Raw genomic sequence first — 24,283 nt, 5'->3', positions numbered from 1 at the left:
CGCACTGAAATGCAAGGCGAGGCCGAGGATGAACATGACGTCAACAACTCAACATGACGCAAAATGGGGGCGGAACAGAAAGCTGCTTTCAATGTTTTGAAGGCCTTAATTGCCTCCGGTGGCCAGTTAGATGCATCATTCATCACACCCAAATCCCAGAGCAATGTGTGCAGGAATTTGAATCGCAGGAGGTGTACCGAGATCATCTGGACAAGTGACCAAGTGACAAGTGACCAAGTGACAAGTGACAGTGACCAGTGACAAAGTGACAAAATGACAAAGTGACAAAATGACAAAGTGACAAGTGACAAGTGACAAAGTGACAAAGTGACAAAATGACAAAGTGACAAGTGACAAGTGACAAAGTGACAAAATGACAAAGTGACAAGTGACCAGTGACAAAGTGACAAGTGAGAGGTTGTTCTGGGGAGCTCTACTCCACTGCACTCAGTCACATATGAGGAGAGGTCTCGTCGGGACTGCTGATCCTCCTCAGCTTGCTCAAAGCCTTGAGGGTTCCTGAAGATCCTCTGCTTGGAGTTCGCCGGGGTTCAGCTTGGTGTCGGGGTCGGCGGCGTCCTCCTCACTCCAAGTTCTCCAACGTGGCAGATCTTCTGTTGAAGGAAAAAAAAAAAACATTGTTTAAAGTCCAGTACCGGTTCTGAAGGACTCACCAAGAGATGCAGGAGCGCTTCAATGTAGCGCACCATCACTCACTGGGTGATGTCCCTCCCTATGCGCTGGAATTCTACGCTGCACATGCTAGCACGCTTTTGCGCAGTGCCGAGGCGCATTCCAGCAGCTAGCTAGTAGCTACAAAGCTTCTGTGGATCTGATTGGGCCACCATGTTGGATCTCTGCCAAGTCCTCCAAAATTTTGAGCAATCCACGTTGCTTGTGACTGAGCACTGCAGTGACAACTCTACAGTCAGCATTACAATACCACTGCTGTGTTTACTGAAGAAATCAATGTTGAAGATGGAAACCGCTGGCATGATGCAAGTGGGGGATTCTGAAGATGAAAATGATCAGCGTGATGATACCAACATCAGGCAACCTGCCTCAGGAAACGCTGGTCCCAGCTATAACAAAGAACAGGACGAGGAACAGCTGGAGTTGGAGCAGGAACTGGATGCCCCCACTGCCGAGGGACAGAGCGGTGCACGTTGGACTTCCACAATTTAGCGGGAATGGACAGCAGAAGAGGAAGAAAGTGATGCTGGTGACGAATATGGTGCATCACAACAATCACAACGCTCACAAGAACAAGAAGACAGAGGAGTCTGGCAGGACTCTCTGGCACACATGGCTCAATTCATTCTAGACTGCATTGAGCGCGGCCCGCGCATTATTCACTATTCATTACTATTCATTATTCTGGAATCTGGACAACACCAATTACTGGGTTTATACCCAGTTTATACAAACACAATGTTAAAAAACTGATTGAAGAAAGTGTCAGACAGGTCAAAAATGCAACAATTCCAGCAGGCCCTTGAGGATGGAGACTTTAGAGAGGAGATTGACATCCTCCTCCTTCTCTAGCCAGTTGTACGCCGACAGACTGACTTCAGCAAACCCAGGAGGACCAGGAGGGCAGCAAAGAACACAAGCTGCTGCTGCCTAGTGCCCAAAAGGGAATGGTATTGGCAGTGTCCTTGGAGTGGGAACATTTTCTGACACCCATGCAGCAGCCCACAGAACAGCAATCGGGCAGTTCCACGTCCTCCAACACCAATCGCCTGGAATCTTCTCCAGGCGATTGGTGTTGGAGGACGTGGTCCAGGACTACAAGGTCCAGGACTACATGTCAGATGGCGTAGCTGTGTTGAACAATCCATCTGCAGACAGACGGTGAGTGTGACAGGCAGCACAGAAGGACCATGGCAACTCACTCATAGTACCACAGTTTGATAGTGCTGCCCAAAAAATTATATGGATCCGTGGACCCGGGCAGTACTGGGAAGTGGGAACGCAGATTTTAGTACCTAAACACACGATACAACATATTTTGCGGGGTCGGACTCTGAGGCACATACAGATGGTCCCGATCATCATCCTCATCATTCAACTCTTCTCCTGAGTCTGAACCACCCACCACCTCTGCCACCCCAACATCCCCAGACACAGACCCCTCATCGTCCTCAACATTAACTTGGGATGCTGGCCTGAGCCCGACCTCCTCCTCCACATCAGGCCCCATCATCTCCTCAATGGCAGCCCTCAATAATCGCTCTGGCGCCGGACCGATGGACACAACGTTCTCCTCCGGGGAGGGCTGCTGCTGACCACTGGCTGCTGGGGTGGATGTTATAGCTTGCGTGGGGCGTTGGCTGTTGCTGTTGTTAGGAGTGCTGCTCACAGCGGAGGTCTCTGAGGAACTCATGGTGAGCTCATATAGTGGTTGTGTACTGTTCCCAGCAGACACAGAGTGGCAGTAAACACAATGCTATATAGTGTGCTGGGTGAGCGGTGTACACAGAGTGGCAGTAAACACAATGCTATATAGTGTGGCTGAGCGAGCGGTGTACTACTGTTCCCAGCAGACACAGAGTGGCAGTACACACAATGCTATATAGTCTGGCTGAGCGGTGTACACAGAGTGGCAGTACACACAATGCTATATAGTCAGGCTAAGCCGTGTACACAGAGTGTCAGAAAACACAAGGCTATATATAGCGTGGCTGAGCGAGGTGCACAGTGGCAGTACACACAATGCTATATAGTCAGGCTAAGCCGTGTACACAGAGTGTCAGAAAACACAATGCTATATATAGCGTGGCTGAGCGAGGTGCACAGTGCAGTGGCAGTACACACAATGCTATATAGTCAGGCTAAGCCATGTACACAGAGTGTCAGAAAACACAATGCTATATATAGCGTGGCTGAGCGAGGTACAGTGGCAGTACACACAATGCTATATAGTCAGGCTAAGCCGTGTACACAGAGTGTCAGAAAACACAAGGCTATATATAGCGTGGCTGCTGAGCCAGGTGCACACAGTGGCAGTACACACAATGCTATATAGTCAGGCTAAGCCGTGTACACAGAGTGTCAGAAAACAAAATGCTATATATAGCGTGGCTGAGCGAGGTGCACAGTGCAGTGGCAGTACATACAATGCTATATAGTCAGGCTAAGCCGTGTACACAGAGTGTCAGAAAAAACAATGCTATATATAGCGTGGCTGAGCGAGGTACAGTGGCAGTAAACAATGCTATATATAGTCTGGCTGAGCGAGCGGTGTACTACTGTTCCCAGCAGCGACACACAATGACTGGGGGGGACCCTGGCTAGCGTGGCTGGAGCGCGAACTACCCTGCCTGCCTACCCAAAGCTAAACCCACAGACAAATGGCGGAGATATGATGTGGTTCGGGTATTTATTTACCCGAACCACGTGACCGTTCGGCCAATCAGAGCGCGTTCGGGTCCGAACCACGTGACCCGTTCGGCCAATCACAGCGCTAGCCGAACGTTCGGGGAACGTTCGGCCATGCGCTCTTAGTTCGGCCATGCGGCCGAACGGTTTGGCCGAGCACCGTCAGGTGTTCGGCCGAACTCGAACATCACCTGAACAGGGTGATGTTCTGCAGAACCCGAACAGTGGCGAACACTGTTCGCCCAACACTACTTGTGGGGATCGATCCTCTTCGGAGGGCACCTCACTTGCTGCAGTTGGTCCTAGGCTTAGTCCCCTGGCAACGGGAAGCGATCATCCCCTCCCTTCTCTCAGCCTGCTGCTGGTTTACCAGTGGTAGGTACTATTGGCAAGCCCCTCAGACGGGTAGCCATTAACGGGTCGGCTCACGCTGACCTGGGGCGAGAGTTGGGGCTTCCCTTTCCGTCTCTACCTCGTGTGGAGGGCGGTTGGACAGGACCTGGTGAGTGTGTGGTCCCAAGCTCCGGCACATAGCTGTAGGAGCAGAGGATGGATTTGAAGAGGAAGCAGAACTGTTTGCGGATTTTGCCCAAGAATGGAGAGGAATTGGATATTTCCGTTGGTTTTGGGATCATTGTGGATCGGTTGGGACTACTTAAGGAGGATATTTTTTGCATGCAAGCAAATTGGAAATATAAGTTCGTGGATATTACCTTAAGGAAAAATGTGGTGAGTGCGGAAGTGTATTTTCGTTGGAGAAGAATGGCGACTAATAGTGACCCGGTGATGTTGTGCTCGGATGTGAGTAAACCGGTGGAGATTGTCGTCTCCATGGATGACCCTTTTGTTCCAGTAGAGGAAATTAGAGGGATTTTTGAACCTTTTGTGAAAGAAATGGTGTTTGTGAAGGACTTTTTGAATTCTTGTGGAGTATGGGACGGTAGAAGATCTTATCATGTGTGGTTGAGAGAAGAAGGAAGAATTGAATTGCCGAGATCTTTTGAGGTGGATCAGAAAAGTGGATATTGGTGGTACAAAAAGTATAGAAAGGAGGATGTGAGTATGAAGGAAGAACAAATGGCAGATATAACGGAAGTTAAGATGGACAATGTGTCGAGACCTGAAACGGAAACAAAAAGTTGTGATAGTGAGTTGGTGAACAACAAGGAAGAAGAGTTAAAAAGATGTGTTGGTGTGCTGGTTGCTGATACAGTGAAGAAAAAGGAAGAAGAATCTTTTGTGGAAAGTGTGGAGTTTAAGTATGACCCCTTTTTTGAGGAAATTTGGAGTATTGAAAGTAGAGAAGAAGATGAGGATGTGTCATCTGAGTCGTCTGAAGAAGATGACTTGGTAGAAGGGACGTCTGAGGAAGAATCGGAAACTTAGAGTTTATTTGCCGGAAAGGTAGTTTGCTTTGTTGGAATGGTATTGTGGAATCAGAGTTTTTGTTTGTTTGTCTTTATTTTAAATTTTATCGATTCAAAAGATTTAAAAGATTATAAAGAATTAAAGTCAATGTGATGATTGGTTGAGATCTCGAATGTGGAAGCACTATGTGTTTCAGACGAGTTTAAGACCGGACTGATTGACAAAAAAAAAAAAAATCTGATACGTCCCCTATCTGGGGACCATATATTAAATGGATTTTTGGAACAGGGAGATGGAAGAAGAGCTTGCTCTGTCCACTCCGCGCATCGACCTGGTATTGCAGTACCTCCAGGACCGGTGCACTACTCTCTCTAACTAGTGTCAAAAAACAGATCAAAACTACTCAAATACCCAGCTGACTAACTAACTAAGTGTAGGGAAGTGTAGTGGAGAAATTAAGTGTCCCTCTGCAAAGTGAATTTGCCAGTAGCAAGTGTTGTGTATTGTCCACCCTGCTGTGCGGTCTATGTCTGTGCTGCTACTGTTGGGTGCAGGATACATTGTGAAATCCACAATAAAAACATTGTTTCAAATCTCTGTGTGCCTATTTTTGTGCATCTGTGTCATTTATTTATGGACTCTGTATTTCGCATTGGTTATCAGAACCTGAGAACAGACAGGAAAAGAAGTCAGAAAAACACACCAAAAAAAACCCCACAACCAAAGAAAAAAAAAATCATTTTTAATTTTGATTAGTCTGTATTGTACTTGCGCGGCGCAGTTGCTGCAGGTCAAAAAAACCATGAACGGATCACTTTCCTTCACGTTTGCACGTTGTCCTCTGCAAGAAAAGCAGCTGCATCCTTCCCCCAGAGAGCTTCCAGCGGACTGGCAGGCAGAGCCCTGGCTGCAGCCCCTTTACTTAGCAGCTGCCTGGGCTCAGAGCATTGTGACATCATCGGTTGGCTTCCTGCATGACTCAGCACCACCTGCTCAGGTGCCTGCTTCAGTGCCAGGCTGTGAGAGTGTGCAGCAGGCTAGGAAGGCAACTCCTGTTTAGGCTCTCCACTCCCCGGCCTGTGTCTCCCTCTTGTGGCACACCGCGCACGTCCACACAGACAGAGAGATATGAAGAGGAAGGAGGATGAACGAAAGAAAGACGCACTATGTTCTCAAACAGCCAGCCAGGCTAGAGACTTGACTTCTTCCTCTGCCCTCCACACTCTCTCCTAGCGTGTTGCCAGAATGCAGGGAGCCGGAAGCCTACTTTACTTTTCTCTTCGAAGTGGAGGCACGGCAGCGGAGGGGTGATGGCTGTTCCGGCGCTGGGCGGGGCCATGCTAATGTAATCAGGCGGCAGCTGAGCCTGGCCCGTGCGTCTGCGTTTAGCACAGGTGCGCCCATCCCGGGGGCCCGGCAGGCCTGCACAGGCAGTGGGAAGGGGGCCCCCCCCTGGCAGCTGGTAGCTGGCCGGGGTTAGCCGGCTGTGCAGGGCAGTGCTGGGTTGTGCGCTGTTCGCCGCTGCTGCATTTAGAAGGTAATTAGGGTTATCGCTTCTCGGCCTTTTGGCTAAGATCAAGTGTAGTATCTGTTCTTATCAGTTTAATATCTGATACGTCCCCTATCTGGGGACCATATATTAAATGGATTTTTGGAACAGGGAGATGGAAGAAGAGCTTGCTCTGTCCACTCCGCGCATCGACCTGGTATTGCAGTACCTCCAGGACCGGTGCACTACTCTTTCTAACTAGTGTCAAAAAACAGATCAAAACTACTCAAATACCCAGCTGACTAACTAACTAAGTGTAGGGAAGTGTAGTGGAGAAATTAAGTGTCCCTCTGCAAAGTGAATTTGCCAGTAGCAAGTGTTGTGTATTGTCCACCCTGCTGTGCGGTCTATGTCTGTGCTGCTACTGTTGGGTGCAGGATACATTGTGAAATCCACAATAAAAACATTGTTTCAAATCTGTGTGTGCCTATTTTTGTGCATCTGTGTCATTTATTCATGGACTCTGTATTTCGCATTGGTTATCAGAACCTGAGAACAGACAGGAAAAGAAGTCAGAAAAACACACACAAAAAAACCCACAACCAAAGAAAAAAAAATCATTTTTAATTTTGATTCGTCTGTATTGTACTTGCGCGGCGCAGTTGCTGCAGGTCAAAAAAACCATGAACGGATCACTTTCCTTCACGTTTGCACGTTGTCCTCTGCAAGAAAAGCAGCTGCATCCTTCCCCCAGAGAGCTTCCAGCGGACTGGCAGGCAGAGCCCTGGCTGCAGCCCCTTTACTTAGCAGCTGCCTGGGCTCAGAGCATTGTGACATCATCGGTTGGCTTCCTGCATGACTCAGCACCACCTGCTCAGGTGCCTGCTTCAGTGCCAGGCTGTGAGAGTGTGCAGCAGGCTAGGAAGGCAACTCCTGTTTAGGCTCTCCACTCCCCGGCCTGTGTCTCCCTCTTGTGGCACACCGTGCACGTCCACACAGACAGAGAGATATGAAGAGGAAGGAGGATGAACGAAAGAAAGACGCACTGTGTTCTCAAACAGCCAGCCAGGCTAGAGACTTGACTTCTTCCTCTGCCCTCCACACTCTCTCCTAGCGTGTTGCCAGAATGCAGGGAGCCGGAAGCCTACTTTACTTTTCTCTTCGACGTGGAGGCACGGCAGCGGAGGGGTGATGGCTGTTCCGGCGCTGGGCGGGGCCATGCTAATGTAATCAGGCGGCAGCTGAGCCTGGCCCGTGCGTCTGCGTTTAGCACAGGTGCGCCCATCCCGGGGGCCCGGCAGGCCTGCACAGGCAGTGGGAAGGGGGCCCCCCCCCTGGCAGCTGGTAGCTGGCCGGGGTTAGCCGGCTGTGCGGGGCAGTGCTGGGTTGTGCGCTGTTCGCCGCTGCTGCATTTAGAAGGTAATTAGGGTTATCGCTTCTCGGCCTTTTGGCTAAGATCAAGTGTAGTATCTGTTCTTATCAGTTTAATATCTGATACGTCCCCTATCTGGGGACCATATATTAAATGGATTTTTGGAACAGGGAGATGGAAGAAGAGCTTGCTCTGTCCACTCCTCGCATCGACCTGGTATTGCAGTACCTCCAGGACCGGTGCACTACTCTCTCTAACTAGTGTCAAAAAACAGATCAAAACTACTCAAATACCCAGCTGACTAACTAACTAAGTGTAGGAAAGTGTAGTGGAGAAATTAAGTGTCCCTCTGCAAAGTAAATTTGCCAGTAGCAAGTGTTGTGTATTGTCCACCCTGCTGTGCGGTCTATGTCTGTGCTGCTACTGTTGGGTGCAGGATACATTGTGAAATCCACAATAAAAACATTGTTTCAAATCTGTGTGTGCCTATTTTTGTGCATCTGTGTCATTTATTCATGGACTCTGTATTTCGCATTGGTTATCAGAACCTGAGAACAGACAGGAAAAGAAGTCAGAAAAACACACAAAAAAAACCCCACAACCAAAGAAAAAAAAATCATTTTTAATTTTGATTAGTCTGTATTGTACTTGCGCGGCGCAGTTGCTGCAGGTCATAAAAACCATGAACGGATCACTTTCCTTCACGTTTGCACGTTGTCCTCTGCAAGAAAAGCAGCTGCATCCTTCCCCCAGAGAGCTTCCAGCGGACTGGCAGGCAGAGCCCTGGCTGCAGCCCCTTTACTTAGCAGCTGCCTGGGCTCAGAGCATTGTGACATCATCGGTTGGCTTCCTGCATGACTCAGCACCACCTGCTCAGGTGCCTGCTTCAGTGCCAGGCTGTGAGAGTGTGCAGCAGGCTAGGAAGGCAACTCCTGTTTAGGCTCTCCACTCCCCGGCCTGTGTCTCCCTCTTGTGGCACACCGCGCACGTCCACACAGACAGAGAGATATGAAGAGGAAGGAGGATGAACGAAAGAAAGACGCACTGTGTTCTCAAACAGCCAGCCAGGCTAGAGACTTGACTTCTTCCTCTGCCCTCCACACTCTCTCCTAGCGCGTTGCCAGAATGCAGGGAGCCGGAAGCCTACTTTACTTTTCTCTTCGACGTGGAGGCACGTCAGCGGAGGGATGATGGCTGTTCCGGCGCTGGGCGGGGCCATGCTAATGTAATCAGGCGGCAGCTGAGCCTGGCCCGTGCGTCTGCGTTTAGCACAGGTGCGCCCATCCCGGGGGCCCGGCAGGCCTGCACAGGCAGTGGGAAGGGGGTTTCCCCCCTGGCAGCTGGTAGCTGGCCGGGGTTAGCCGGCTGTGCGGGGCAGTGCTGGGTTGTGCGCTGTTCGCCGCTGCTGCATTTAGAAGGTAATTAGGGTTATCGCTTCTCGGCCTTTTGGCTAAGATCAAGTGTAGTATCTGTTCTTATCAGTTTAATATCTGATACGTCCCCTATCTGGGGACCATATATTAAATGGATTTTTGGAACAGGGAGATGGAAGAAGAGCTTGCTCTGTCCACTCCGCGCATCGACCTGGTATTGCAGTACCTCCAGGACCGGTGCACTACTCTTTCTAACTAGTGTCAAAAAACAGATCAAAACTACTCAAATACCCAGCTGACTAACTAACTAAGTGTAGGGAAGTGTAGTGGAGAAATTAAGTGTCCCTCTGCAAAGTGAATTTGCCAGTAGCAAGTGTTGTGTATTGTCCACCCTGCTGTGCGGTCTATGTCTGTGCTGCTACTGTTGGGTGCAGGATACATTGTGAAATCCACAATAAAAACATTGTTTCAAATCTGTGTGTGCCTATTTTTGTGCATCTGTGTCATTTATTCATGGACTCTGTATTTCGCATTGGTTATCAGAACCTGAGAACAGACAGGAAAAGAAGTCAGAAAAACACACAAAAAAAACCCACAACCAAAGAAAAAAAAAACATTTTTAATTTTGATTAGTCTGTATTGTACTTGTGCGGCGCAGTTGCTGCAGGTCATAAAAACCATGAACGGATCACTTTCCTTCACGTTTGCACGTTGTCCTCTGCAAGAAAAGCAGCTGCATCCTTCCCCCAGAGAGCTTCCAGCGGACTGGCAGGCAGAGCCCTGGCTGCAGCCCCTTTACTTAGCAGCTGCCTGGGCTCAGAGCATTGTGACATCATCGGTTGGCTTCCTGCATGACTCAGCACCACCTGCTCAGGTGCCTGCTTCAGTGCCAGGCTGTGAGAGTGTGCAGCAGGCTAGGAAGGCAACTCCTGTTTAGGCTCTCCCCTCCCCGGCCTGTGTCTCCCTCTTGTGGCACACCGCGCACGTCCACACAGACAGAGAGATATGAAGAGGAAGGAGGATGAACGAAAGAAAGACGCACTGTGTTCTCAAACAGCCAGCCAGGCTAGAGACTTGACTTCTTCCTCTGCCCTCCACACTCTCTCCTAGCGTGTTGCCAGAATGCAGGGAGCCGGAAGCCTACTTTACTTTTCTCTTCGAAGTGGAGGCACGGCAGCGGAGGGGTGATGGCTGTTCCGGCGCTGGGCGGGGCCATGCTAATGTAATCAGGCGGCAGCTGAGCCTGGCCCGTGCGTCTGCGTTTAGCACAGGTGCGCCCATCCCGGGGGCCCGGCAGGCCTGCACAGGCAGTGGGAAGGGCCCCCCCCCTGGCAGCTGGTAGCTGGCCGGGGTTAGCCGGCTGTGCGGGGCAGTGCTGGGTTGTGCGCTGTTCGCCGCTGCTGCATTTAGAAGGTAATTAGGGTTATCGCTTCTCGGCCTTTTGGCTAAGATCAAGTGTAGTATCTGTTCTTATCAGTTTAATATCTGATACGTTCCCTATCTGGGGACAATATATTAAATGGATTTTTGGAACAGGGAGATGGAAGAAGAGCTTGCTCTGTCCACTCCGCGCATCGACCTGGTATTGCAGTACCTCCAGGACCGGTGCACTACTCTCTCTAACTAGTGTCAAAAAACAGATCAAAACTACTCAAATACCCAGCTGACTAACTAACTAAGTGTAGGGAAGTGTAGTGGAGAAATTAAGTGTCCCTCTGCAAAGTGAATTTGCCAGTAGCAAGTGTTGTGTATTGTCCACCCTGCTGTGCGGTCTATGTCTGTGCTGCTACTGTTGGGTGCAGGATACATTGTGAAATCCACAATAAAAACATTGTTTCAAATCTGTGTGTGCCTATTTTTGTGCATCTGTGTCATTTATTCATGGACTCTGTATTTCGCATTGGTTATCAGAACCTGAGAACAGACAGGAAAAGAAGTCAGAAAAACACACCAAAAAAAACCCCACAACCAAAGAAAAAAAAAATCATTTTTAATTTTGATTAGTCTGTATTGTACTTGCGCGGCGCAGTTGCTGCAGGTAAAAAAAACCATGAACGGATCACTTTCCTTCACGTTTGCACGTTGTCCTCTGCAAGAAAAGCAGCTGCATCCTTCCCCCAGAGAGCTTCCAGCGGACTGGCAGGCAGAGCCCTGGCTGCAGCCCCTTTACTTAGCAGCTGCCTGGGCTCAGAGCATTGTGACATCATCGGTTGGCTTCCTGCATGACTCAGCACCACCTGCTCAGGTGCCTGCTTCAGTGCCAGGCTGTGAGAGTGTGCAGCAGGCTAGGAAGGCAACTCCTGTTTAGGCTCTCCACTCCCCGGCCTGTGTCTCCCTCTTGTGGCACACCGCGCACGTCCACACAGACAGAGAGATATGAAGAGGAAGGAGGATGAACGAAAGAAAGACGCACTGTGTTCTCAAACAGCCAGCCAGGCTAGAGACTTGACTTCTTCCTCTGCCCTCCACACTCTCTCCTAGCGTGTTGCCAGAATGCAGGGAGCCGGAAGCCTACTTTACTTTTCTCTTCGACGTGGAGGCACGGCAGCGGAGGGGTGATGGCTGTTCCGGCGCTGGGCGGGGCCATGCTAATGTAATCAGGCGGCAGCTGAGCCTGGCCCGTGCGTCTGCGTTTAGCACAGGTGCGCCCATCCCGGGGGCCCGGCAGGCCTGCACAGGCAGTGGGAAGGGGGCCCCCCCCTGGCAGTTAGTAGCTGGCCGGGGTTAGCCGGCTGTGCGGGGCAGTGCTGGGTTGTGCGCTGTTCGCCGCTGCTGCATTTAGAAGGTAATTAGGGTTATCGCTTCTCGGCCTTTTGGCTAAGATCAAGTGTAGTATCTGTTCTTATCAGTTTAATATCTGATACGTCCCCTATCTGGGGACCATATATTAAATGGATTTTTGGAACAGGGAGATGGAAGAAGAGCTTGCTTTGTCCACTCCGCGCATCGACCTGGTATTGCAGTACCTCCAGGACCGGTGCACTACTCTCTCTAACTAGTGTCAAAAAACAGATCAAAACTACTCAAATACCCAGCTGACTAACTAACTAAGTGTAGGAAAGTGTAGTGGAGAAATTAAGTGTCCCTCTGCAAAGTGAATTTGCCAGTAGCAAGTGTTGTGTATTGTCCACCCTGCTGTGCGGTCTATGTCTGTGCTGCTACTGTTGGGTGCAGGATACATTGTGAAATCCACAATAAAAACATTGTTTCAAATCTGTGTGTGCCTATTTTTGTGCATCAGTGTCATTTATTCATGAACTCTGTATTTCGCATTGGTTATCAGAACCTGAGAACAGACAGGAAAAGAAGTCAGAAAAACACACAAAAAACCCCACAACCAAAGAAAAAAAAAATCATTTTTAATTTTGATAAGTCTGTATTGTACTTGCGCGGCGCAGTTGCTGCAGGTCAAAAAAACAATGAACGGATCACTTTCCTTCACGCTTGCACGTTGTCCTCTGCAAGAAAAGCAGCTGCATCCTTCCCCCAGAGAGCTTCCAGCGGACTGGCAGGCAGAGCCCTGGCTGCAGCCCCTTTACTTAGCAGCTGCCTGGGCTCAGAGCATTGTGACATCATCGGTTGGCTTCCTGCATGACTCAGCACCACCTGCTCAGGTGCCTGCTTCAGTGCCAGGCTGTGAGAGTGTGCAGCAGGCTAGGAAGGCAACTCCTGTTTAGGCTCTCCACTCCCCGGCCTGTGTCTCCCTCTTGTGGCACACCGCGCACGTCCACACAGACAGAGAGATATGAAGAGGAAGGAGGATGAACGAAAGAAAGACGCACTATGTTCTCAAACAGCCAGCCAGGCTAGAGACTTGACTTCTTCCTCTGCCCTCCACACTCTCTCCTAGCGTGTTGCCAGAATGCAGGGAGCCGGAAGCCTACTTTACTTTTCTCTTCGAAGTGGAGGCACGGCAGCGGAGGGGTGATGGCTGTTCCGGCGCTGGGCGGGGCCATGCTAATGTAATCAGGCGGCAGCTGAGCCTGGCCCGTGCGTCTGCGTTTAGCACAGGTGCGCCCATCCCGGGGGCCCGGCAGGCCTGCACAGGCAGTGGGAAGGGGGTTTCCCCCTGGCAGCTGGTAGCTGGCCGGGGTTAGCCGGCTGTGCGGGGCAGTGCTGGGTTGTGCGCTGTTCGCCGCTGCTGCATTTAGAAGGTAATTAGGGTTATCGCTTCTCGGCCTTTTGGCTAAGATCAAGTGTAGTATCTGTTCTTATCAGTTTAATATCTGATACGTCCCCTATCTGGGGACCATATATTAAATGGATTTTTGGAACAGGGAGATGGAAGAAGAGCTTGCTCTGTCCACTCCGCGCATCGACCTGGTATTGCAGTCCCTCCAGGACCGGTGCACTACTCTCTCTAACTAGTGTCAAAAAACAGATCAAAACTACTCAAATACCCAGCTGACTAACTAACTAAGTGTAGGGAAGTGTAGTGGAGAAATTAAGTGTCCCTCTGCAAAGTGAATTTGCCAGTAGCAAGTGTTGTGTATTGTCCACCCTGCTGTGCGGTCTATGTCTGTGCTGCTACTGTTGGGTGCAGGATACATTGTGAAATCCACAATAAAAACATTGTTTCAAATCTGTGTGTGCCTATTTTTGTGCATCTGTGTCATTTATTCATGGACTCTGTATTTCACATTGGTTATCAGAACCTGAGAACAGACAGGAAAAGAAGTCAGAAAAACACACAAAAAAAACCCCACAACCAAAGAAAAAAAAATCATTTTTAATTTTGATTAGTCTGTATTGTACTTGCGCGGCACAGTTGCTGCAGGTCAAAAAAAACATGAACGGATCACTTTTCTTCACGTTTGCACGTTGTCCTCTGCAAGAAAAGCAGCTGCATCCTTCCCCCAGAGAGCTTCCAGCGGACTGGCAGGCAGAGCCCTGGCTGCAGCCCCTTTACTTAGCAGCTGCCTGGGCTCAGAGCATTGTGACATCATCGGTTGGCTTCCTGCATGACTCAGCACCACCTGCTCAGGTGCCTGCTTCAGTGCCAGGCTGTGAGAGTGTGCAGCAGGCTAGGAAGGCAACTCCTGTTTAGGCTCTCCACTCCCCGGCCTGTGTCTCCCTCTTGTGGCACACCGCGCACGTCCACACAGACAGAGAGATATGAAGAGGAAGGAGGATGAACGAAAGAAAGACGCACTGTGTTCTCAAACAGCCAGCCAGGCTAGAGACTTGACTTCTTCCTCTGCCCTCCACACTCTCTCCTAGCGCGTTGCCAGAATGCAGGGAGCCGGAAGCCTACTTTACTTTTCTCTTCGACGTGGAGGCACGTCAGCGGAGGGATGATGGCTGTTCCGGCGCTGGGCGGGGCCATGCTAATGTAATCAGGCGGCAGCTGAGCCTGGCCCGTGCGTCTGCGTTTAGCACAGGTGCGCCCATCCCGGGGGCCCGGCAGGCCTGCACAGGCAGTGGGAAGGGGCCCCCCCCCCTGGCAGCTGGTAGCTGGCCGGGGTTAGCCGGCTGTGCGGGGCAGTGCCTTGGTTGTGCGCTGTTCGCCGCTGCTGCATTTAGAAGGTAATTAGGGTTATCGCTTCTCGGCCTTTTGGCTAAGATCAAGTGTAGTATCTGTTCTTATCAGTTTAATATCTGATACGTCCCCTATCTGGGGACCATATATTAAATGGATTTTTGGAACAGGGAGATGGAAGAAGAGCTTGCTCTGTCCACTCCGCGCATCGACCTGGTATTGCAGTCCCTCCAGGACCGGTGCACTACTCTCTCTAACTAGTGTCAAAAAACAGATCAAAACTACTCAAATACCCAGCTGACTAACTAACTAAGTGTAGGGAAGTGTAGTGGAGAAATTAAGTGTCCCTCTGCAAAGTGAATTTGCCAGTAGCAAGTGTTGTGTATTGTCCACCCTGCTGTGCGGTCTATGTCTGTGCTGCTACTGTTGGGTGCAGGATACATTGTGAAATCCACAATAAAAACATTGTTTCAAATCTGTGTGTGCCTATTTTTGTGCATCTGTGTCATTTATTCATGGACTCTGTATTTCGCATTGGTTATCAGAACCTGAGAACAGACAGGAAAAGAAGTCAGAAAAACACACACAAAAAAACCCACAACCAAAGAAAAAAAAATCATTTTTAATTTTGATTCGTCTGTATTGTACTTGCGCGGCGCAGTTGCTGCAGGTCAAAAAAACCATGAACGGATCACTTTCCTTCACGTTTGCACGTTGTCCTCTGCAAGAAAAGCAGCTGCATCCTTCCCCCAGAGAGCTTCCAGCGGACTGGCAGGCAGAGCCCTGGCTGCAGCCCCTTTACTTAGCAGCTGCCTGGGCTCAGAGCATTGTGACATCATCGGTTGGCTTCCTGCATGACTCAGCACCACCTGCTCAGGTGCCTGCTTCAGTGCCAGGCTGTGAGAGTGTGCAGCAGGCTAGGAAGGCAACTCCTGTTTAGGCTCTCCACTCCCCGGCCTGTGTCTCCCTCTTGTGGCACACCGTGCACGTCCACACAGACAGAGAGATATGAAGAGGAAGGAGGATGAACGAAAGAAAGACGCACTGTGTTCTCAAACAGCCAGCCAGGCTAGAGACTTGACTTCTTCCTCTGCCCTCCACACTCTCTCCTAGCGTGTTGCCAGAATGCAGGGAGCCGGAAGCCTACTTTACTTTTCTCTTCGACGAGGAGGCACGGCAGCGGAGGGGTGATGGCTGTTCCGGCGCTGGGCGGGGCCATGCTAATGTAATCAGGTGGCAGCTGAGCCTGGCCCGTGCGTCTGCGTTTAGCACAGGTGCGCCCATCCCGGGGGCCCGGCAGGCCTGCACAGGCAGTGGGAAGGGGGGCCCCCCCCCTGGCAGCTGGTAGCTGGCCGGGGTTAGCCGGCTGTGCGGGGCAGTGCTGGGTTGTGCGCTGTTCGCCGCTGCTGCATTTAGAAGGTAATTAGGGTTATCGCTTCTCGGCCTTTTGGCTAAGATCAAGTGTAGTATCTGTTCTTATCAGTTTAATATCTGATACGTCCCCTATCTGGGGACCATATATTAAATGGATTTTTGGAACAGGGAGATGGAAGAAGAGCTTGCTCTGTCCACTCCGCGCATCGACCTGGTATTGCAGTACCTCCAGGACCGGTGCACTACTCTCTCTAACTAGTGTCAAAAAACAGATCAAAACTACTCAAATACCCAGCTGACTAACTAACTAAGTGTAGGAAAGTGTAGTGGAGAAATTAAGTGTCCCTCTGCAAAGTAAATTTGCCAGTAGCAAGTGTTGTGTATTGTCCACCCTGCTGTGCGGTCTATGTCTGTGCTGCTACTGTTGGGTGCAGGATACATTGTGAAATCCACAATAAAAACATTGTTTCAAATCTGTGTGTGCCTATTTTTGTGCATCTGTGTCATTTATTCATGGACTCTGTATTTCGCATTGGTTATCAGAACCTGAGAACAGACAGGAAAAGAAGTCAGAAAAACACACAAAAAAAAAACCCACAACCAAAGAAAAAAAAATCATTTTTAATTTTGATTAGTCTGTATTGTACTTGCGCGGCGCAGTTGCTGCAGGTCATAAAAACCATGAACGGATCACTTTCCTTCACGTTTGCACGTTGTCCTCTGCAAGAAAAGCAGCTGCATCCTTCCCCCAGAGAGCTTCCAGCGGACTGGCAGGCAGAGCCCTGGCTGCAGCCCCTTTACTTAGCAGCTGCCTGGGCTCAGAGCATTGTGACATCATCGGTTGGCTTCCTGCATGACTCAGCACCACCTGCTCAGGTGCCTGCTTCAGTGCCAGGCTGTGAGAGTGTGCAGCAGGCTAGGAAGGCAACTCCTGTTTAGGCTCTCCACTCCCCGGCCTGTGTCTCCCTCTTGTGGCACACCGCGCACGTCCACACAGACAGAGAGATATGAAGAGGAAGGAGGATGAACGAAAGAAAGACGCACTGTGTTCTCAAACAGCCAGCCAGGCTAGAGACTTGACTTCTTCCTCTGCCCTCCACACTCTCTCCTAGCGTGTTGCCAGAATGCAGGGAGCCGGAAGCCTACTTTACTTTTCTCTTCGACGTGGAGGCATGGCAGCGGAGGGGTGATGGCTGTTCCGGCGCTGGGCGGGGCCATGCTAATGTAATCAGGCGGCAGCTGAGCCTGGCCCGTGCGTCTGCGTTTAGCACAGGTGCGCCCATCCCGGGGGCCCGGCAGGCCTGCACAGGCAGTGGGAAGGGGGCCCCCCCCCTGGCAGCTGGTAGCTGGCCGGGGTTAGCCGGCTGTGCGGGGCAGTGCTGGGTTGTGCGCTGTTCGCCGCTGCTGCATTTAGAAGGTAATTAGGGTTATCGCTTCTCGGCCTTTTGGCTAAGATCAAGTGCAGTTGCAGCCTTGATTCGAAGCCAGAAGGTGCCAGGGGTACCCGAAGATCCGCCTTGTGGGTAGTGTTGGGCGAACACCTAGATGTTCGGGTTCGCGAACGTTCGCCGAACATCGCCGCGATGTTCGGGTGTTCGCGCCGAACTCCGAACATAATGGAAGTCAATGGGGACCCGAACTTTCGTGCTTTGTAAAGCTTCCTTACATGCTACATACCCCAAATTTGCAGGGTATGTGCACCTTGGGAGTGGGTACAAGAGGAAAAAAAATATTTGAAAAAGAGCTTATAGTTTTTGAGAAAATTGATTGTAAAGTTTCAAAGGAAAAACTGTCTTTTAAATGTGGAAAATGTCATGTTTCTTTGCACAGGTAACATGCTTTTTGTCGCCATGCAGTCATAAATGTAATACAGAGAAGAGGTTCCAGGAAAAGGGACCGGTAACGCTAACCCAGCACCAGCAGCAGCAGACGTGATGGAACAGGAGCAGGCGCAGGAGGAGAAGGCCATGCTTTTTGAGACACAACAACCCAGGCCTTGCATGAGGACAAGAAGCGTGCGGATAGCATGCTTTTTACCTCCATGCAGTCATAAATGTAATAAAGATAAGAGGTTCCATAAACAGGGACCGGCAATGCTAACCCAGCAGCAGCAGCACACGTGATGGAACAGGAGCAGGCGCAGGAGGAGAAGGCCATGCTTTTTGAGGCACAACAACCCAGGCCTTGCATGAGGACAAGAAGCGTGCGGATGGCATGCTTTTTACCGCCATGCAGTCATAAATGTAATAAAGATAAGAGGTTCAATAAACAGGGACCGGGCGTCAACGCTAACCCAGCAGCAGCAGACGTGATGGAACAGGAGGAGGCGCAGGAGGAGAAGGCCACGCTTTCAGGTGCAACTCAGGCCTTGCATGAGGACAAAAAAATGCGTGCGCAAAGCAATGCAATGAGTAGTTTTCAGGACACAATGGGCTATTCGGAGGAGCTATTTCCACCCCCACAATCTTCTACCTGTGAAAGGTCAATGGAACAGCCACAAATGTTGTGCCCGGATTCACAACCTTTTTCTGTGGAAAATGCACCTCGCACTGAAATGCAAGGCGAGGCCGAGGATGAACATGACGTCAACAACTCAACATGACGCAAAATGGGGGCGGAACAGAAAGCTGCTTTCAATGTTTTGAAGGCCTTAATTGCCTCCGGTGGCCAGTTAGATGCATCATTCATCACACCCAAATCCCAGAGCAATGTGTGCAGGAATTTGAATCGCAGGAGGTGTACCGAGATCATCTGGACAAGTGACCAAGTGACAAGTGACCAAGTGACAAGTGACAGTGACCAGTGACAAAGTGACAAAATGACAAAGTGACAAAATGACAAAGTGACAAGTGACAAGTGACAAAGTGACAAAGTGACAAAATGACAAAGTGACAAAATGACAAAGTGACAAGTGACAAGTGACAAAGTGACAAAATGACAAAGTGACAAGTGACCAGTGACAAAGTGACAAGTGAGAGGTTGTTCTGGGGAGCTCTACTCCACTGCACTCAGTCACATATGAGGAGAGGTCTCGTCGGGACTGCTGATCCTCCTCAGCTTGCTCAAAGCCTTGAGGGTTCCTGAAGATCCTCTGCTTGGAGTTCGCCGGGGTTCAGCTTGGTGTCGGGGTCGGCGGCGTCCTCCTCACTCCAAGTTCTCCAACGTGGCAGATCTTCTGTTGAAGGAAAAAAAAAAAACATTGTTTAAAGTCCAGTACCGGTTCTGAAGGACTCACCAAGAGATGCAGGAGCGCTTCAATGTAGCGCACCATCACTCACTGGGTGATGTCCCTCCCTATGCGCTGGAATTCTACGCTGCACATGCTAGCACGCTTTTGCGCAGTGCCGAGGCGCATTCCAGCAGCTAGCTAGTAGCTACAAAGCTTCTGTGGATCTGATTGGGCCACCATGTTGGATCTCTGCCAAGTCCTCCAAAATTTTGAGCAATCCACGTTGCTTGTGACTGAGCACTGCAGTGACAACTCTACAGTCAGCATTACAATACCACTGCTGTGTTTACTGAAGAAATCAATGTTGAAGATGGAAACCGCTGGCATGATGCAAGTGGGGGATTCTGAAGATGAAAATGATCAGCGTGATGATACCAACATCAGGCAACCTGCCTCAGGAAACGCTGGTCCCAGCTATAACAAAGAACAGGACGAGGAACAGCTGGAGTTGGAGCAGGAACTGGATGCCCCCACTGCCGAGGGACAGAGCGGTGCACGTTGGACTTCCACAATTTAGCGGGAATGGACAGCAGAAGAGGAAGAAAGTGATGCTGGTGACGAATATGGTGCATCACAACAATCACAACGCTCACAAGAACAAGAAGACAGAGGAGTCTGGCAGGACTCTCTGGCACACATGGCTCAATTCATTCTAGACTGCATTGAGCGCGGCCCGCGCATTATTCACTATTCATTACTATTCATTATTCTGGAATCTGGACAACACCAATTACTGGGTTTATACCCAGTTTATACAAACACAATGTTAAAAAACTGATTGAAGAAAGTGTCAGACAGGTCAAAAATGCAACAATTCCAGCAGGCCCTTGAGGATGGAGACTTTAGAGAGGAGATTGACATCCTCCTCCTTCTCTAGCCAGTTGTACGCCGACAGACTGACTTCAGCAAACCCAGGAGGACCAGGAGGGCAGCAAAGAACACAAGCTGCTGCTGCCTAGTGCCCAAAAGGGAATGGTATTGGCAGTGTCCTTGGAGTGGGAACATTTTCTGACACCCATGCAGCAGCCCACAGAACAGCAATCGGGCAGTTCCACGTCCTCCAACACCAATCGCCTGGAATCTTCTCCAGGCGATTGGTGTTGGAGGACGTGGTCCAGGACTACAAGGTCCAGGACTACATGTCAGATGGCGTAGCTGTGTTGAACAATCCATCTGCAGACAGACGGTGAGTGTGACAGGCAGCACAGAAGGACCATGGCAACTCACTCATAGTACCACAGTTTGATAGTGCTGCCCAAAAAATTATATGGATCCGTGGACCCGGGCAGTACTGGGAAGTGGGAACGCAGATTTTAGTACCTAAACACACGATACAACATATTTTCCGGGGTCGGACTCTGAGGCACATACAGATGGTCCCGATCATCATCCTCATCATTCAACTCTTCTCCTGAGTCTGAACCACCCACCACCTCTGCCACCCCAACATCCCCAGACACAGACCCCTCATCGTCCTCAACATTAACTTGGGATGCTGGCCTGAGCCCGACCTCCTCCTCCACATCAGGCCCCATCATCTCCTCAATGGCAGCCCTCAATAATCGCTCTGGCGCCGGACCGATGGACACAACGTTCTCCTCCGGGGAGGGCTGCTGCTGACCACTGGCTGCTGGGGTGGATGTTATAGCTTGCGTGGGGCGTTGGCTGTTGCTGTTGTTAGGAGTGCTGCTCACAGCGGAGGTCTCTGAGGAACTCATGGTGAGCTCATATAGTGGTTGTGTACTGTTCCCAGCAGACACAGAGTGGCAGTAAACACAATGCTATATAGTGTGCTGGGTGAGCGGTGTACACAGAGTGGCAGTAAACACAATGCTATATAGTGTGGCTGAGCGAGCGGTGTACTACTGTTCCCAGCAGACACAGAGTGGCAGTACACACAATGCTATATAGTCTGGCTGAGCGGTGTACACAGAGTGGCAGTACACACAATGCTATATAGTCAGGCTAAGCCGTGTACACAGAGTGTCAGAAAACACAAGGCTATATATAGCGTGGCTGAGCGAGGTGCACAGTGGCAGTACACACAATGCTATATAGTCAGGCTAAGCCGTGTACACAGAGTGTCAGAAAACACAATGCTATATATAGCGTGGCTGAGCGAGGTGCACAGTGCAGTGGCAGTACACACAATGCTATATAGTCAGGCTAAGCCATGTACACAGAGTGTCAGAAAACACAATGCTATATATAGCGTGGCTGAGCGAGGTACAGTGGCAGTACACACAATGCTATATAGTCAGGCTAAGCCGTGTACACAGAGTGTCAGAAAACACAAGGCTATATATAGCGTGGCTGCTGAGCCAGGTGCACACAGTGGCAGTACACACAATGCTATATAGTCAGGCTAAGCCGTGTACACAGAGTGTCAGAAAACAAAATGCTATATATAGCGTGGCTGAGCGAGGTGCACAGTGCAGTGGCAGTACATACAATGCTATATAGTCAGGCTAAGCCGTGTACACAGAGTGTCAGAAAAAACAATGCTATATATAGCGTGGCTGAGCGAGGTACAGTGGCAGTAAACAATGCTATATATAGTCTGGCTGAGCGAGCGGTGTACTACTGTTCCCAGCAGCGACACACAATGACTGGGGGGGACCCTGGCTAGCGTGGCTGGAGCGCGAACTACCCTGCCTGCCTACCCAAAGCTAAACCCACAGACAAATGGCGGAGATATGATGTGGTTCGGGTATTTATTTACCCGAACCACGTGACCGTTCGGCCAATCAGAGCGCGTTCGGGTCCGAACCACGTGACCCGTTCGGCCAATCACAGCGCTAGCCGAACGTTCGGGGAACGTTCGGCCATGCGCTCTTAGTTCGGCCATGCGGCCGAACGGTTTGGCCGAGCACCGTCAGGTGTTCGGCCGAACTCGAACATCACCTGAACAGGGTGATGTTCTGCAGAACCCGAACAGTGGCGAACACTGTTCGCCCAACACTACTTGTGGGGATCGATCCTCTTCGGAGGGCACCTCACTTGCTGCAGTTGGTCCTAGGCTTAGTCCCCTGGCAACGGGAAGCGATCATCCCCTCCCTTCTCTCAGCCTGCTGCTGGTTTACCAGTGGTAGGTACTATTGGCAAGCCCCTCAGACGGGTAGCCATTAACGGGTCGGCTCACGCTGACCTGGGGCGAGAGTTGGGGCTTCCCTTTCCGTCTCTACCTCGTGTGGAGGGCGGTTGGACAGGACCTGGTGAGTGTGTGGTCCCAAGCTCCGGCACATAGCTGTAGGAGCAGAGGATGGATTTGAAGAGGAAGCAGAACTGTTTGCGGATTTTGCCCAAGAATGGAGAGGAATTGGATATTTCCGTTGGTTTTGGGATCATTGTGGATCGGTTGGGACTACTTAAGGAGGATATTTTTTGCATGCAAGCAAATTGGAAATATAAGTTCGTGGATATTACCTTAAGGAAAAATGTGGTGAGTGCGGAAGTGTATTTTCGTTGGAGAAGAATGGCGACTAATAGTGACCCGGTGATGTTGTGCTCGGATGTGAGTAAACCGGTGGAGATTGTCGTCTCCATGGATGACCCTTTTGTTCCAGTAGAGGAAATTAGAGGGATTTTTGAACCTTTTGTGAAAGAAATGGTGTTTGTGAAGGACTTTTTGAATTCTTGTGGAGTATGGGACGGTAGAAGATCTTATCATGTGTGGTTGAGAGAAGAAGGAAGAATTGAATTGCCGAGATCTTTTGAGGTGGATCAGAAAAGTGGATATTGGTGGTACAAAAAGTATAGAAAGGAGGATGTGAGTATGAAGGAAGAACAAATGGCAGATATAACGGAAGTTAAGATGGACAATGTGTCGAGACCTGAAACGGAAACAAAAAGTTGTGATAGTGAGTTGGTGAACAACAAGGAAGAAGAGTTAAAAAGATGTGTTGGTGTGCTGGTTGCTGATACAGTGAAGAAAAAGGAAGAAGAATCTTTTGTGGAAAGTGTGGAGTTTAAGTATGACCCCTTTTTTGAGGAAATTTGGAGTATTGAAAGTAGAGAAGAAGATGAGGATGTGTCATCTGAGTCGTCTGAAGAAGATGACTTGGTAGAAGGGACGTCTGAGGAAGAATCGGAAACTTAGAGTTTATTTGCCGGAAAGGTAGTTTGCTTTGTTGGAATGGTATTGTGGAATCAGAGTTTTTATTTGTTTGTCTTTATTTTAAATTTTATCGATTCAAAAGATTTAAAAGATTATAAAGAATTAAAGTCAATGTGATGATTGGTTGAGATCTCGAATGTGGAAGCACTATGTGTTTCAGACGAGTTTAAGACCGGACTGATTGACAAAAAAAAAAAAATCTGATACGTCCCCTATCTGGGGACCATATATTAAATGGATTTTTGGAACAGGGAGATGGAAGAAGAGCTTGCTCTGTCCACTCCGCGCATCGACCTGGTATTGCAGTACCTCCAGGACCGGTGCACTACTCTCTCTAACTAGTGTCAAAAAACAGATCAAAACTACTCAAATACCCAGCTGACTAACTAACTAAGTGTAGGGAAGTGTAGTGGAGAAATTAAGTGTCCCTCTGCAAAGTGAATTTGCCAGTAGCAAGTGTTGTGTATTGTCCACCCTGCTGTGCGGTCTATGTCTGTGCTGCTACTGTTGGGTGCAGGATACATTGTGAAATCCACAATAAAAACATTGTTTCAAATCTGTGTGTGCCTATTTTTGTGCATCTGTGTCATTTATTCATGGACTCTGTATTTCGCATTGGTTATCAGAACCTGAGAACAGACAGGAAAAGAAGTCAGAAAAACACACCAAAAAAAACCCCACAACCAAAGAAAAAAAAAATCATTTTTAATTTTGATTAGTCTGTATTGTACTTGCGCGGCGCAGTTGCTGCAGGTCAAAAAAACCATGAACGGATCACTTTCCTTCACGTTTGCACGTTGTCCTCTGCAAGAAAAGCAGCTGCATCCTTCCCCCAGAGAGCTTCCAGCGGACTGGCAGGCAGAGCCCTGGCTGCAGCCCCTTTACTTAGCAGCTGCCTGGGCTCAGAGCATTGTGACATCATCGGTTGGCTTCCTGCATGACTCAGCACCACCTGCTCAGGTGCCTGCTTCAGTGCCAGGCTGTGAGAGTGTGCAGCAGGCTAGGAAGGCAACTCCTGTTTAGGCTCTCCACTCCCCGGCCTGTGTCTCCCTCTTGTGGCACACCGCGCACGTCCACACAGACAGAGAGATATGAAGAGGA

At 49.8% G+C, this 24,283-nt stretch overlaps 8 non-coding genes and 2 pseudogenes across 8 annotated transcripts; all 10 read left to right on the top strand.

Moving 5' to 3' along the window:
• The first annotated feature begins 4,904 nt into the window (after nucleotides 1–4,904).
• LOC137505789 (U2 spliceosomal RNA) lies at nucleotides 4,905–5,117 on the top strand (annotated as a pseudogene).
• A 1,181-nt stretch (nucleotides 5,118–6,298) lies between these two features.
• On the top strand, nucleotides 6,299–6,489 carry LOC137505102 (U2 spliceosomal RNA). The gene has a single exon (XR_011019724.1). It is a non-coding gene; the product is annotated as a U2 spliceosomal RNA (small nuclear RNA).
• Nucleotides 6,490–7,669: 1,180 nt separating this feature from the next.
• On the top strand, nucleotides 7,670–7,860 carry LOC137505544 (U2 spliceosomal RNA). Its single transcript, XR_011020153.1, has one exon. It is a non-coding gene; the product is annotated as a U2 spliceosomal RNA (small nuclear RNA).
• A 1,180-nt stretch (nucleotides 7,861–9,040) lies between these two features.
• LOC137505091 (U2 spliceosomal RNA) lies at nucleotides 9,041–9,231 on the top strand. The gene has a single exon (XR_011019713.1). It is a non-coding gene; the product is annotated as a U2 spliceosomal RNA (small nuclear RNA).
• A 1,177-nt stretch (nucleotides 9,232–10,408) lies between these two features.
• On the top strand, nucleotides 10,409–10,599 carry LOC137505555 (U2 spliceosomal RNA). Its single transcript, XR_011020164.1, has one exon. It is a non-coding gene; the product is annotated as a U2 spliceosomal RNA (small nuclear RNA).
• A 1,181-nt stretch (nucleotides 10,600–11,780) lies between these two features.
• LOC137505586 (U2 spliceosomal RNA) lies at nucleotides 11,781–11,971 on the top strand. Its single transcript, XR_011020194.1, has one exon. It is a non-coding gene; the product is annotated as a U2 spliceosomal RNA (small nuclear RNA).
• Nucleotides 11,972–13,149: 1,178 nt separating this feature from the next.
• Nucleotides 13,150–13,340, top strand: LOC137505573 (U2 spliceosomal RNA). The gene has a single exon (XR_011020181.1). It is a non-coding gene; the product is annotated as a U2 spliceosomal RNA (small nuclear RNA).
• A 1,181-nt stretch (nucleotides 13,341–14,521) lies between these two features.
• Nucleotides 14,522–14,712, top strand: LOC137505572 (U2 spliceosomal RNA). The gene has a single exon (XR_011020180.1). It is a non-coding gene; the product is annotated as a U2 spliceosomal RNA (small nuclear RNA).
• Nucleotides 14,713–15,893: 1,181 nt separating this feature from the next.
• On the top strand, nucleotides 15,894–16,084 carry LOC137505080 (U2 spliceosomal RNA). The gene has a single exon (XR_011019702.1). It is a non-coding gene; the product is annotated as a U2 spliceosomal RNA (small nuclear RNA).
• Nucleotides 16,085–23,301: 7,217 nt separating this feature from the next.
• Nucleotides 23,302–23,513, top strand: LOC137505788 (U2 spliceosomal RNA; annotated as a pseudogene).
• The last annotated feature ends 770 nt before the right edge of the window (nucleotides 23,514–24,283 follow it).

This window comes from Hyperolius riggenbachi, chromosome 4 (assembly GCF_040937935.1).
Source record: "Hyperolius riggenbachi isolate aHypRig1 chromosome 4, aHypRig1.pri, whole genome shotgun sequence".
Taxonomy (NCBI): Eukaryota; Metazoa; Chordata; class Amphibia; order Anura; family Hyperoliidae; genus Hyperolius; species Hyperolius riggenbachi.
Note: the sequence above shows the minus strand (reverse complement) of the source record. Positions and strands in the feature narration are given on the sequence as shown.